Raw genomic sequence first — 13,300 nt, forward strand, 5'->3', positions numbered from 1 at the left:
GATGCTTTGTCACCGTGACTCTGATAGCATCTGAAGCTAGTTGGCTGTCTTGAAAGATTTGTGACTATAGATTGATTCTGTCTCTCAACTGTAGGTTATTGGGTCAAATTTAGCTTAACCCCAGAACTATCAATAATGCCTATGACCACATGCCATTATACTCTGCAAAAAACAATTAATCCTGTTCAGATTTCTGTGAATTTGGTATTTATTATCATTCTTTTTGCCAAGTAACAAAAACATTGTGCAAATCAAAATCTGTAAGTCTTTAGGTATCTAATTGATTTTCCCCTTTGACTTAGTCTTGCCCCAAACTGGATTAAAACCCAATTATGGGTGTGTGTTAAGTGACTGTGCTGCTCCTTGCGCTATATATCCCTACACACATAAAAGTCCTTGCAGTCCATAATTGCATGGCACCATTCACAAGTGTCACTGCAATATCTGAAAGCAAACGTGCCTAAAGAGGGAATGAAAGTGCATAATTTTCTTCGGCTTGTCAACAGTGGGCTAAATCTGTCAGTTAGCACTGCCGTGGCATGAGATTCAGCTTTCTGCTATGCAAATGGATCTGCACAAATGGCTGTTTGAGTGGACCGGTACCTATGCCTAGTGGTAGTGCTCTATACAGGAATGCTTTCACCTGTATCATAAATGATGTGTCATATGAATTGAATTTGATGCTTCTGTAATTAAAAAAGAAAGAAAACTTCTTTGAAAAAGGATTAAGTCACGTTTTCTAGTTTGAGATAGACATCGCGTATCATACATGGAAATATTTTCTATTTCAAGGCATCCCATTTAATCAGAGCTTTAAAAAGTTACTTATTTCATCCTTGTTGAAAGTTACTAATTGTGAGTCAGATCTGTCTGCTATGAATATGATGCCATTTTCATATACAGTAATTTGCCCAGTAGATAGACCTTCCTCCTTTTTTTAGGTTGCGTATGCTTTTAGATTTTTAAACTCCTTTATTGAAGTATTGTCTAGATTTTAACATTTATGGAAAAGTCACTGGCCTTTTCTTCCATCTTTATTTTTAGTGAGCTGTATGGTCCACTGTGTAAACTGGGTCTGCTTTATACTGTGTTATTTATGTGTTTGTTTTTCATATTCCATTTTTTTTTGCTATCAAAGTGGTCCCTTAAGTGATTAAGGGACCCTATTCAGTTCTTCCAACTCCATAACACTTATCCTTGTGGTCACATCTCATAGATTTTTCCAAACGGAGCAGGTAAGGTCAGAGTCCTTTGGTAAGGGAAGATGAATGACGGGTGTTCAGCACCGGTGTCTGTGCCCGTTCCAGGTTCATGTGTTGCTCTTCTACATAATGACAGTGGTCAGAGTTAAAAACTCTGGATGTAATCGCATTCTTTCTTTAAAAGAGCTTCAGATTTGGCTTCAGATAACTCCATTCTCTCGTCCCCTTAATCCTCACAATCTCTTCTCGCACTGTTGAGCACACTCCAGTCCACTGTTTTCTACACTTCTTCTCTGTTTCCATCTGACCCACGCAGTTGTTTCTTCAGTTGTTTAAAGGTGTATACTAATGTGTTTTAAGCTACCTGACTATTAAGGACTGTCTATATTTTGCTACAGTTCTTCTCATTTTCATTTCTGTTTTGTCGCTGTTATAACTGGAAGCCTTAATTAACCATGTACTTCACATGTGTTACCTGTTACCAAGGCAATATTGTCTTTAAATCTGAGGAGGTGGATTTGCTTTCTCTTTATCCCAAGTGCTCTATTCTGATTTCAGATCTGCACCTGCTTAGTAACAAAAAGACACGTGTTCAAGGGGCTAGCTGTAACCTCAGCTTAAAAGTACAGCCAAGTCTAGGTAGGATTGTCTTAAAACTCTATGCTTTTGGTAGGAGCCATGCATGTTATAATGACATTAGACTCTGATGGAGTTTATCTTTCTTTAAATACAGTCTTGGGGGTAAACCTTTGTGTGGAGTACTCAAATCAAATTGTTATGAGTTGTGATTAATGGGGTGACGTACGAGCCTATACTGCAGGATGCGCTCTGTTAGAAATACCCACATTCCTGCTATTGGAGTGGCTGAAACCTGCAACATATTTTGCCTAGTGAAATGTAAAAGAAAGACAAAAAAAAAAAAAAAAGCCTCTCAGCCCCAGTATTTTTAGCTTTTTTTTTCAGTGTAAGAAGATTCTTTCTTAGTTGCATTGTGTCCATCTGCTACTCGATGCCACCAGCTGCCAGCCATCCCAGCACATGCACAGTTACACCAAATAGGTTGCCCTCCACCTTACCTTATGCTGAAGCACTGTTCTGGCTTCTCCAGTTTTTCACCTTGAGGTCTTTAACTAAACTCCTCTGTGCAAAGGAGAAATTTTGCACAGATGAAAAGCAGGCTGTAGAAGGACATAATAATTATACCAGCAGAAAAATGTCAGCAGACTAATGTAGGTCCCCTATAGGGGTTTGAATCATCTTATGAAAAGTGAAGCCATTAAATAAAACAAAATGTTAGAGATTTTGTTGGGAGTGACAGAAGCAGCCAAATGTTCTTCCTGCTATATCTCTGACATTCTGCAATTTTTGGCTGGGTAAGAACAGCAGGCTATTTTTCTCGGTTAGTTATCAGAGCTCGGATGTATAGAAAGGTTTCTTAAGACTGTGAGATGGGGCAGAGAAATGTGAACCGTGCCCTGGCAAAAGCACTCATCAGGTATTTTATAGCAAAATTGTGTAAAAATAAAATAAAACCTGCAGCTCAATCCTGGGTACAAATGAGGCACTGCGGAATCTTGTCAAGATCATGTGGTCTTTTGCCTCCGAATGCAGGCTCAATTACAAATCCAGAATTACAAGGCCAACTTTGCACGTTCATTAATAGGAAAATAAAAAAAAAAAAGTGCTAGAATAACACCTAGTGAGGTGTGACCCCACATAATTCTTACAGAATTGTTATTCATGATTTGCATATGTTTATTTAAGCGCAGTGTTTATAACTGATTACTAATGAGCCCCTTGAAACTCTGAGGATATTGCCCCTGTTTCACCATGTTCCGCTATGGGGGAATGAAGGCTCTGCTCACAGAATTTCTTTGAATAGGTTCTCGTTATCCTAAGAGGAAAAGACATTCTTTGACAAGTGTGCAAAGGCAAAAAAATCTGCCTGTGAGTGGGAGTCCGGTTTTCTACCCTGTATCTCACTGAAAGACTGTAAGAAAGAATTCTTACATTACATCAACCACAAATGACATGAGAATTTTCTTTAAGTTACTTCTGAAGCTGGCACCCAGGAGACTCTTGTTCATGCAGAAGATATTTTTAAATTTTAAAAGAAAAGTCAGGGTGTAACTTTTGTTTCATTCTCACATTTCTTTTTTAATGTGTCCTTTTTCTGTTGGATCCCATGTTCATATGGGTGAGCCATTTCTGTGGTTCTTTTCTTCCGAACACATCACTAGTCCACTGGTAATCAAATAGGACTGTTTTTGGTGCAGAGGTCTATATAGGGCAGCTGCTCTTTCACCCCTGTGCCAGGTGGTACCGTCTCTGGAAGGGCTTTCCAGAGCACAGCAAAATAGCTGAATCTCCACAGCATCTTGAGGAGAAACTTCTGATTGACCTTTTAGGTGCTGTTCAAGGACAGTCCGCTACTAGGGTCAAGAATTACAGCAGTAAGATAAACTGTGGCTGTAAGGGTACGGCTACAGAGCAGCAGGTGATAGGAGGTGAAACAGTACAGCCTCCTTTTTTCCCAGAGATGTCTTCTTTATATTGAACTGCCTTTGGGGATCGCTTCATTTGTGTGTGTTTTGTAGTCTACTGGCAAACCAGGAAGGCTTGGATAAAGAAAACTGATGTCTGTCCTGGTTTAGTTAACAGCACTTAGTAGTTTACAAGTCCGGTATTTCCTCTGATCTGGAGCATGATGTTGCTTTTGCATCCTAAACTATCGGAGCATCCAACCTGCAGCATCATTATTGGCAGTGACTAATGCATGAGCCAGAAGAGTGCCATTTGGTTTGCAGATCCTGTAAGCAGCCACAGTCTGATCTCAGCCATACTTGTCACCTAGTATAATTCCAGTTGAGCGAAGAGTTTTACTCTGGCCATTACACAGTGTAAGGGAAATCAGGATCTGTCTCAAAGTGCACAGTTCTGATGCTGGGAGGGTGTGTGGGGGAGTGGGGAATAAAAGATGTAACATGCATAAGAGCTACGATGTATGCTGGGCCCATAATGGCAGAGTGTGATGCTTTCAAGCCAAATCTTAAGAGTTGTAACAGACCTGAAGCCGCAACCCCTGCAATAAGAGAAAATGTAAAAAGCGAGAGCATAGAGTGACCTTGTTCTTTCTTTCTCTTTGGACGAAGGTTTACATGACATAAAGACCTTGTGGTTTCGGTTGTCTGCTCAGAGACAGGACAGCCTCAAGTATCTTCCAGTTCCCATAGAAATAAATAACAATGATATGTGTGGTGTTAAAATGCATAAAAATGCTCAGTATGCAGTCCATAGGCTTAGTAGGGTCCACTGCACGAGAAGCTCAGCAATACAGAAGCAGACCGAAGCGTATTTCCTATGCATGGACTGAAAGGTGTTCCAATTACAAACTACATTTAGCGGAATACAGCTAAATAAAAAGTGCCCACGTCATATACTGCAGCTAGATATATTCCTGAAGCACTTTAAACTAAAAAGCCTTTACGATTCTAAACAACCCATATGTCTGTCAAAGCTGTCATTGTGCTGCAGCAAGTAAAGGAAACAAAACTTAATTTGTAATGAAGCTTCCCCCGGCTGAAAGCACAAGTCTTCCCCATTCTCATTTAAAGCCTCTGTTCACAATTGCAGTTCTCTCACTCTCTCAGACTCCTTATAAAATGCTTTGCATTTCTTTTTGAATCACGTCAAGTTAATTTTATGGCAAACCATCCCTGTTTTCTGAAACACACAAAAGAAATATAATTATTGCTGGGTGAAGAGGAGTTGGAAGTAAACCGAGCGCGATGCTGGTAATTGTTTTTGGACACTGGTGCTGGGAAGATTCTGACCACCTAAGCAAAAGACATCTAAAGAATGCAATTAATTATAAATGGGAAGCTTTGTAGTGTACTTCCAAGATCAGAAGGAGAAAGCAGCATCTTACCCCCAAATACTACCCAGCAGATGAGCTTTTGGTAAATAGTCAGCTACCACAGGAAACCAAGGAGCTGCTTAAAGGAATGTTCCCTTGCTTTGATTTTTCAGTTTGTTAAAGTGACAAGGTGAGATTTTAGGATGTTTAGCTTGAACCTCATCCCACTCCTATGGCAGTCAGTGGGGGTTTTGTTGTAGGGACGGATCTGCTGTTTGGCAGTCCCGACCCAAAGGGGCATGCCAACATGTTTCTTGTTTCCTCCTGTAAGTCAGCCTCTCCCAGGAAGTCCCTATTTGCCCTGGGACACGTGGCTCAGAAGTTACAGAAATGCCGACTATGCTTCCTTTTCTCGTGTAGACTGTTTTCCAACTTGTTTGTTTTGGTGCTTTTAAGGTACAATTGTTTTCAATTACTTTTGATATAAGTGGCACTACAGGCAAGCGAGGCTGGCAAGATCTGGTCCTCATTGCAAACATTTCACAGTTGTAATCATCTAAATTGCCGTGTGAAATTGTTCATTAGATAAAAATTAATAAATCATATAAATGAAATCCAATGCACCATTAGGTTGTTGACATTAAATCTGGCATAAAAACATAGTTGTAAATGAAGTCATTTATATACACATTGATTTGGGGCCAAATCCTGAGGTCCTTGAACAGTTTTTAGACCAGTGTTTACCAAGGCAAGTTTATTGAATGAGAGTGAAAACAGTGACCCAAGTTACAGCTCTGGGAGCTATTTGTGAAGATTTTCATTTCTTTATGCCAATCTCCCACATGCTGCATGCAGCAGGAGGGAATTCAGGCTCTGCAGGTCTTGAGGAGGGCAGGCTTCTCCATTTCCCTGTTCCTGATGGCACAAAGAAATTCTTGTGTAAAACAGTACCATAAAGTGACTTCTCTACAGGCACGTGTGTTTGCACTTGGGAGTCTTGGTGGATGGAGGGTGCTGATGGTGGCAGATGACCTAAAATCTGTGATTAGCAGGAGGAGCGGAAGCATAGATCTTTTCTGATAGAAGGATGGCTGAGACATGCTAATTATTTCCTTCTTGCTTCCCTTTGGGCCTCCTAGAGGGGCATTACCAAAGGTGACTCAGGTTCAGGTTCACAAAGCAGGTCCCCGCTGGCTGTGGGTTTTGTGTTCGTAGGGCTAGTGATGTTGTAGCAGACCCTAGGGATGCTACAGAGAGACAGAAAGGTAGTGAGCAGAACTAAATGTGTGTATTTAGTTGGAATGATAATAAGAAGAAAATTCTTTTCTCATTTGTCACAGGATGAAACCAAAATAACGCTTTTCAAATCAATGGAGCTGCTTCACAATTATATCAACAGCACCAAAAACAGAGCCGAGTCTCAACTTTTGGGGTTTTGTAGTCTCCTTATAGGGGAAAAAAAATTTAGAAAATGAGTGATTCTGTAAACACAATTTTAGTCTATCGACAGATGGGAGAAATGGAGAACAGGTTGTAAAAGTATAAGCTAAAGCATTATTAATATTGTACTGTTACTGAGCCAATTCATAGAGGAACTAAAAAAAACCACCCCATCCTATTGGTTAAGTAATCATTACACATATGCTTCTGGAGATTAATACTTTGATTTTTCAAAGCTTTTATATGTGTCAGTTCTGCTAAAAGGATGAAACTGCAAAAATGCACTGGTAGCAAGTTTAAAGCAGTAATAGCAATGTCAGATACACTTTAAGGATAATCACAAAACTCCTTTACATCCAGTAGACCTAGTAGTCTCAGATATGGAAATAATACTTCTGACAACTAAAAATATTTGAGAAAGTGCTAAAAGGCCGAATAATGTATTATATTTTAAGCCTGAGTAGCTATTTCATGCCTTGGTATTGAGTATTATATTTATGCCAAATTGGTGATCATTATATCTTTAGACGTCATTGTATAATCACTGTGGCTTCCTCTCTTTCTTATTATGGTACCTGTACTTTTAGACTTTTTTTTTTTTTAAATAATGATATCTCTATTTCAGAAAAGTATCAAGATACTTGAAGTATCAGGAATAGATGTAAAATTAAGAGGCCTTAGACTACCCACCTGTAAGTTATGTCAAATTCGAGGCGTAATACTATTAATTGGAACTTATTTACATCTGCATGGTCTAAGTGTCTATTTAATGCATTCTTCTTGAGGGCTGCTTGTGGTGAGAAGTGCAGACAGGAAAAATGTCTTCTACTGTGTGCTCTTGCATAGTTTTGGAACATCTTTATTTTATATGATATTCACAGACAAGCAGCTAAAATCCTTAGTCCTTATTTTTATTTATTTATTTATTTATTTTTAAAGGGGGTGGTGGTGAGGGTTAGCTACTGGCCAGTTACAGTTTTAAGATACAGGTATAAACCAGGATGCAGCAGAATGTTTATTTAGAGTGAGATCAGATCGGGCCTTGATTTGATCTGTGTTCATTTTGTTAATGAGACCAGGCCCTTTGTGAGAGCCAGGTACGTAAATCACCAGCACCTTGCAGGATCATGCCCCATGCATAAATGCTCGCAGCATCAAGCTGTGTTTGTAGAGATGTGAGAGATGAGAATGTATTTAACTGTATCACTAAATCTAAACATATTAAAACGTATTACTAAAAATCTAAGGTCAGATTCAGATGATTTGATTACTGATGCCCAGTGCCCGAGGGACTGCTCATAAAGCTGCACCTGGCATAAGAGGTGCTGCCTGTGATTCTGATCAAAGCTCGACTGAAGCCAGAAGCTTTTCAAAACCCCACAAAGAGCCTATTTGCCTTGGTGGCAAAATATTAATCTTAGAGTTTTGTTTCTGGATAACAGGCTTCAGTGCCTGAAACCTGCAATGGGCAATTTCTGATTTACATAGAAGACAAATCGGGCCCCCAAGAAATCTTCTTTTTCTAACTCTGCCTGCCATTCCAGAAGGAAATTGGACTTTATGACACAGCAGACCTAGCAACAGCATTGTTGTTTAATATTATGGGTTGCATGAGTCTAAAGAGAAAACACTATATATCATGTGTGAATGTGTCATCTTTGAATCCTGATACTAACATGGGAAATAAGAGCAGTTGCTAGATCACTGAAGTAAGGTGAAAAAGACAAATCACCTCAAGGTGCCCCAGGATCCCAGCACTAGAATATTTGTTTTCTTTATTCTAATGTCTTCATTTATTGTTTTCCTGGTATTCAGTAAGGGTCCCTTCACACCTAAAGGAAGAGGAAAATAACCCCACACTGTTATAACAATGGGCGCAAAGAACAGGAATGTCTTCTCAAAGATACGTAGTGTGTCTGATGCATATCATTATTTTTATTTAGCACCTTTAAAATAATGTTTCAATAGTTATTTAAGGTTTTCTGTAAGCTTGCTCAAGATGTTAACTCTTGATAGTGTCTGCTTTGATTATTTAAACAAACAAACAAAAAGCAAAGCCTCAAAATAGCTTTTAAAATAATTCAAATAAGCTCTTTCATTTTCCTCACTAGTAGATACTGTTTTCCTTGGAATTTTAACCCGTTAATATTTTAGCCATACTGTTGCTATAAACTGATCCTTGATTCCTTTCAAAGAAAGCACACAATGTCTTTGGAACTGCACCTGCTTCTACCAGTCATTGCATGATTTCTCTGAGAGATGAGTATAGACTATTCAAAAAGGTGAAATAAACAAAAGAAAGGAAAAATGGAAATTGAAGTTAAATGCAAGCACTTAAATTGTTGGGCATTGTTTTTTAAGATAGAGATGTCTTTTACTTTCCCATGATGTCTCAAAGTCTTCAGCTGCCCAGCACCATTGAAAATCAAGCTGTTTTAATCAAGTTTGGAGTCTAAAGTTGCACTTAATTTCATATACTTATCAATAATTTATTTATATTTCATGCTCATAATTATGTTATTAATGTAACTTCAGTTATGAAGCTTAATCTAGGATCATACAGTGAATAAGTAGCAAAGCCAGGAGGAAAGCATACAGGTCATATCCTCTGCCTTGTAACTCCCAGGCATGTACATTTTGCTTTTTGTCTAAAGATTGTGCATGAAGGTATGAATTTGGGAGCTAAGCAAGCTGACAATTTCTCTTCAAAGTCATCCTTGCTGCAATTCATTTTCAGCCTTCTCAGTCTCTGTTGGACAGTTACAAAAGACAGCTTTATTATGCAGCTCTCTTTCCCCTATTTTTGTACAAATCATTTTCTGTTTGTCATGTTTAGGGCACCTTCATTTCCTCTGTCTCACAGAAACAGAGATGATTACATTAAGTGTGGAAGTCTCTTTGTTTTTGGACTGTAAAACATGCAATTATTGGACGTTATTCTTCATAAATTTTAGGGTGTTTTTTTTCCTTTTCTGGTTGAATGTTAAAGAAGCTGGCAAGACCCATGTGGTAACACAGAGCTACACGCTGAGGAAGGCTAAACTTGTGTGAGTAAGTGACTTTACGCTGTCCCTGTGAGATGTTAGCTACCAGCTGTATTACAGCGTCTTCCCTTCTATATAAATCCACGGGAAAAGATGTAGAAGCTGGAAGGGATTGGAAGATATCTTCAATCCTGTTTAATCACCACAAGTAAAGGGAAGATATTAGAAATGCCCCTGAGGCTAATCCTGACAAATCACCCTCATCTGAAGGGTAGAACTGCTATATGCAGCCATGTTATGTTCAAGTTCCAACCTGTACAAAAACCTGAGCAAATGTGAAGCCGTCAGCCTCACTCCTAGGCTTTGAGAACATCATCTAGATGCCCAGTTCAAAGCTGTAGGGTATTCAGATACTGCAGTGGTGAGGGCTGTGCAGATAACCAACTGGCTAGAAGGTTAAATCTGCTTCTTGGGATGGGAATGCCAAATTAATGATCGCTTCAGAAATTTATACGACTTTCCAGCTGGAAACTGCATGCTGCAGAAGGCACCGTGCTGTCCAGAACAGCTGGTCCCCTGCTCCCTCTTCTCTCCCCATGGGTTCCCTTTCCCCAGAATGGCTGTTGCTTGAGCTGAGCAGTGTGTAAGGATTTCTGCACATATGTGAGTTTGGTACAGAGGTACGTGAGGTGTGGGTAGGGGGCTGCTCTTCCCAGAGACCCCTGTAGGTGTAACGGAGGTGCTGCATCTGGTGATCCATTTTTTGGGGTGCTGGCTTGCTCTGCTCCACCCGCTGCCCCACAGCAGGTGGGAGCATCTGCCCTTGCTTTTGCAGCCATTGGAACAGTGATTAAAGATGAGATTGCAAATTCCAAGGGCACATACACTGCTCCAGAGGGTAAATCAAGGCTTTGTTTGATGTAAACAGAAACAAGAGCAAGACTTTCACGTACTGACCATCTCAGTTTTGGAGGAAGTAACCCCCCCAGTTAATCACAATGAGTTGAGGGCTTTAATAACGTGTTGTATTTGAGAGAGGTGCTGTTTTTGGCATACCTACAGGCCTTGCAGCTTTCCTTAGTGGCTGTGTTGGATACAGAGCGTAAAACTGTTGCTCCACTTGTACCAGTTTCCCAGGGGTGGTGTTTTGATTTTACAGTAAACATGTCTGTCTGGTACAAGAATTGTGAAGAATCTTTCCTGGGCTCATCTTTTAAACCAATCCCTCATCTTTTCTTCTCTTGTCAAGGAAAAAAAAAAAAAGGCATTAAGAAAGTTTAATGCCCTTTCCCTTCAGTCCTACAATAACACTCAAAATTCAACTGGATACCCAAGTGCTGGGACGTGATTTTGATTTCTTCACTGAAACATAGTGTATAAAAGTCCTTGACAAAGATGTATTTTCCAGTTGAGGAAGCCCTAAAGAATTTATTCCCAGCCGCTCTGTTCTCTTCCCTCCCTCCCCTTCGCCTTGCTGCACACTTTGCTGCCTCCTCCCCTCCTTGGCTTTGCCTTCTCTGCACCCACGCATGAGACCTGCCTTGAATCCCATCAAACTCCCTTTGAACTTCCACATTTGTCCACTTGCACACCCCTCAGCACCTTGGGAGGCACGAACACCAGTTGTAAATCCCAGGAGCTGTGCAGTGCAGGCGTGACCACCCCCATGGGGGCCAGGAGGGCTCCTTGCCTCCATCTTTTGGTGCCCTGCTGGGACGGAGCCACCGCTTGTCTGGGCTGCTCATGGTGCCCTTTTCTGACTCCCAGTTTGTCAAGAACAAAAAACATTTGCTTCTCAGCGGAGTATGTAAATGATGTGACTGTAAAACGCTGGTAGTTTAGAGAGTTGTGACTTCTTATTTTGTTTCTCCTTTCCTAGTCTTAACTGTGAGCTGGTGAGGGCTCCCAGGAGAGCCTTACTGGAACCTGGGGCTTGCCCTACTAACCTGGCCCTCTACTGACACAAGTTGTTCCCATGCAACCTGTTTTTTTTTTTTTTTTTTAAAAAAAAAAAAAAAAAAAGTGCCCTAGAACAGCCTTGGGAAGCAAGCCTGAGCAATTCTGCTGTAGCTTGTGTTACGGCTTCAGTGTGCGACCTGCTGCTCGCCCTCCGTGCACCCGATATTGACGTTTGCCTAATGAAACGCTGCCCTGGAAAATGTATGGGCGCCCATTAATAGAATAATTAAAGGTCTGGGGAAGGCTCTGATGAAACGTGTAACGGGTCAGGGAGGAGGAGAGCAGGAGTGAGAGAGGGGAGGTGAGACTGAGCTGCCCCCCCCTCGGGAAGGAAGGGGGTGCCCGGGGGCTTCCCCCTGTTCTTCTCCAGCCTATGTTATGGGAATTTGGGGGGCTTGGGAGAGGGAGAGATGCGAAGAGAGGGGCAGAGCGTGCCCAAGCCCTGCTCCCCACGGGAGGGGGGTGCACAAAAACCCCACGTACATCCCCAGAACCCCACGGGGGGAGGCAAGGAGAGGGGAAATTTCCCCCGGCGGCGCCCCGGGGCTGCGGCTGCTCCGGCGGCTGAGCGTCACATCTGACGCGCGGCCCGGGCACACGCACCGGGCACACGCACACGGCGCCGGGCACACGCACAAGCCGGGGATCCCCGCGGGGTCCCCCCCCCGAGCCCTGCAGAGCCCGGCTGCGTGGCTGTCCGGCTGTCTGTCGGTGTCCGTGCGGGCAGCAGCCGGCCGGGGGGGAGCCGCTCGCCCGCAGCGGGGGGCGGTCGCTGCTCCCCGGGCTGGCGGATGGATGGCTGGGACGCAGCCCGCCAGCCCCTCGCTGCTCTGCTCCGCTCACACGGCTTTCCTCGGGGTTATTTTTTTTTTATTTTTTTTTTTTTTACCTTCAAAATCTCCCTGGGAATTTTGTCTTTTGCAGCGGTTTTTTTTTTTTTTTTTTTTTTTTTTTTTTTTTTCTTCCTCCCTTCCCCTCTCGCTCTCCGTCTTCCTGCCGAGGATACGTTTTGCTTGCCAAGTTTGTAGTGACACCTCTCAGATTCCCCCACTCCCTATTTTTTTTTTTTTGGGGGGGGATCTATTACAGTGCCCGTTTGTATGTAGACATACCGTGGGTTTTTTTTTTGCCTCTTTTTCAAGAAAATTGGAATTCTTTGGGAAGCAAATGGATACTGAGGAGGACGATCCTAAAAATCTCCTTTTGAATCTGTAAAAGAGGTGCACGAAGAAATTGCTTAAATTCAGCCATCAATTTAGCTTCATATTAAGCACCTCGAAGTATTTATGATTGCAGAGCAGGTGCAAGCGAGGATTAGTAATAAGGTAAGGGAGCTATTTCCATCTTTGAGGCAGCAGCGTTTGCTCAGGGTTTTCAGCAGCTTCTCTTTTTTCATAAAATCTGGGCTGATTTAATTGCATTTTCGGTGCTGTTCTCCCGTCCTTCCGAGTCTTAGAATACGCCTGCTTGCTTCTCCTCACTAACATCCATCCCCTCTCCCTGCCTGCTCTGTATTTGGGAGTTTCTTTGCCGTGCACATGTTTTGGCTGGTATTTGGTAACTGTTTAAAACCACCAATCCTCTGGTTAAAATGATTCCTTGCCGTGCACTTTCTCCACCCAGCAGGACGCCTGCAAAGCCCCATGGAAAACCGCAACACAAAAGCTTTTTTATTTGCATTTCAAAAGGAGAGAGAAGTAGTTAACCCCCCCTAGGGGGAAAACGGGCCGGGGGTGGGGAGGGGGGGGTAACAATCACATCCTCCCTCTGCTGAAAGTGAATGAATTCCCCTCCTTCACCCCCCCCACCCACGGGGGTGGTCTGGTGTCTGGGTGCCAGTTTCTGCCCTTCCATGGGGG

The 13,300-nt window shown here is 42.1% G+C and overlaps 1 protein-coding gene across 2 annotated transcripts in view; it reads left to right on the top strand.

Annotated features, from left to right (window-relative positions):
- The window catches only part of NLGN1 (neuroligin 1), a 423,896-nt gene that overhangs the window by 36,245 nt on the left and 374,351 nt on the right, over window positions 1-13,300 (top strand). The window contains exon 1 of one of the 2 annotated variants that reach the window (XM_068691891.1): window positions 12,054-12,766. The exons of the other annotated variant lie outside the window; for it this stretch is intronic. The gene's annotated coding sequence lies outside the window, so the exon portion shown is untranslated. Of the gene's footprint in view, window positions 1-12,053; window positions 12,767-13,300 lie in introns of those variants that run through there. 2 annotated transcript variants of the gene reach the window in all.

The sequence above is a fragment of the Anas acuta genome, chromosome 9 (assembly GCF_963932015.1).
Source record: "Anas acuta chromosome 9, bAnaAcu1.1, whole genome shotgun sequence".
NCBI lineage: Eukaryota > Metazoa > Chordata > Aves > Anseriformes > Anatidae > Anas > Anas acuta.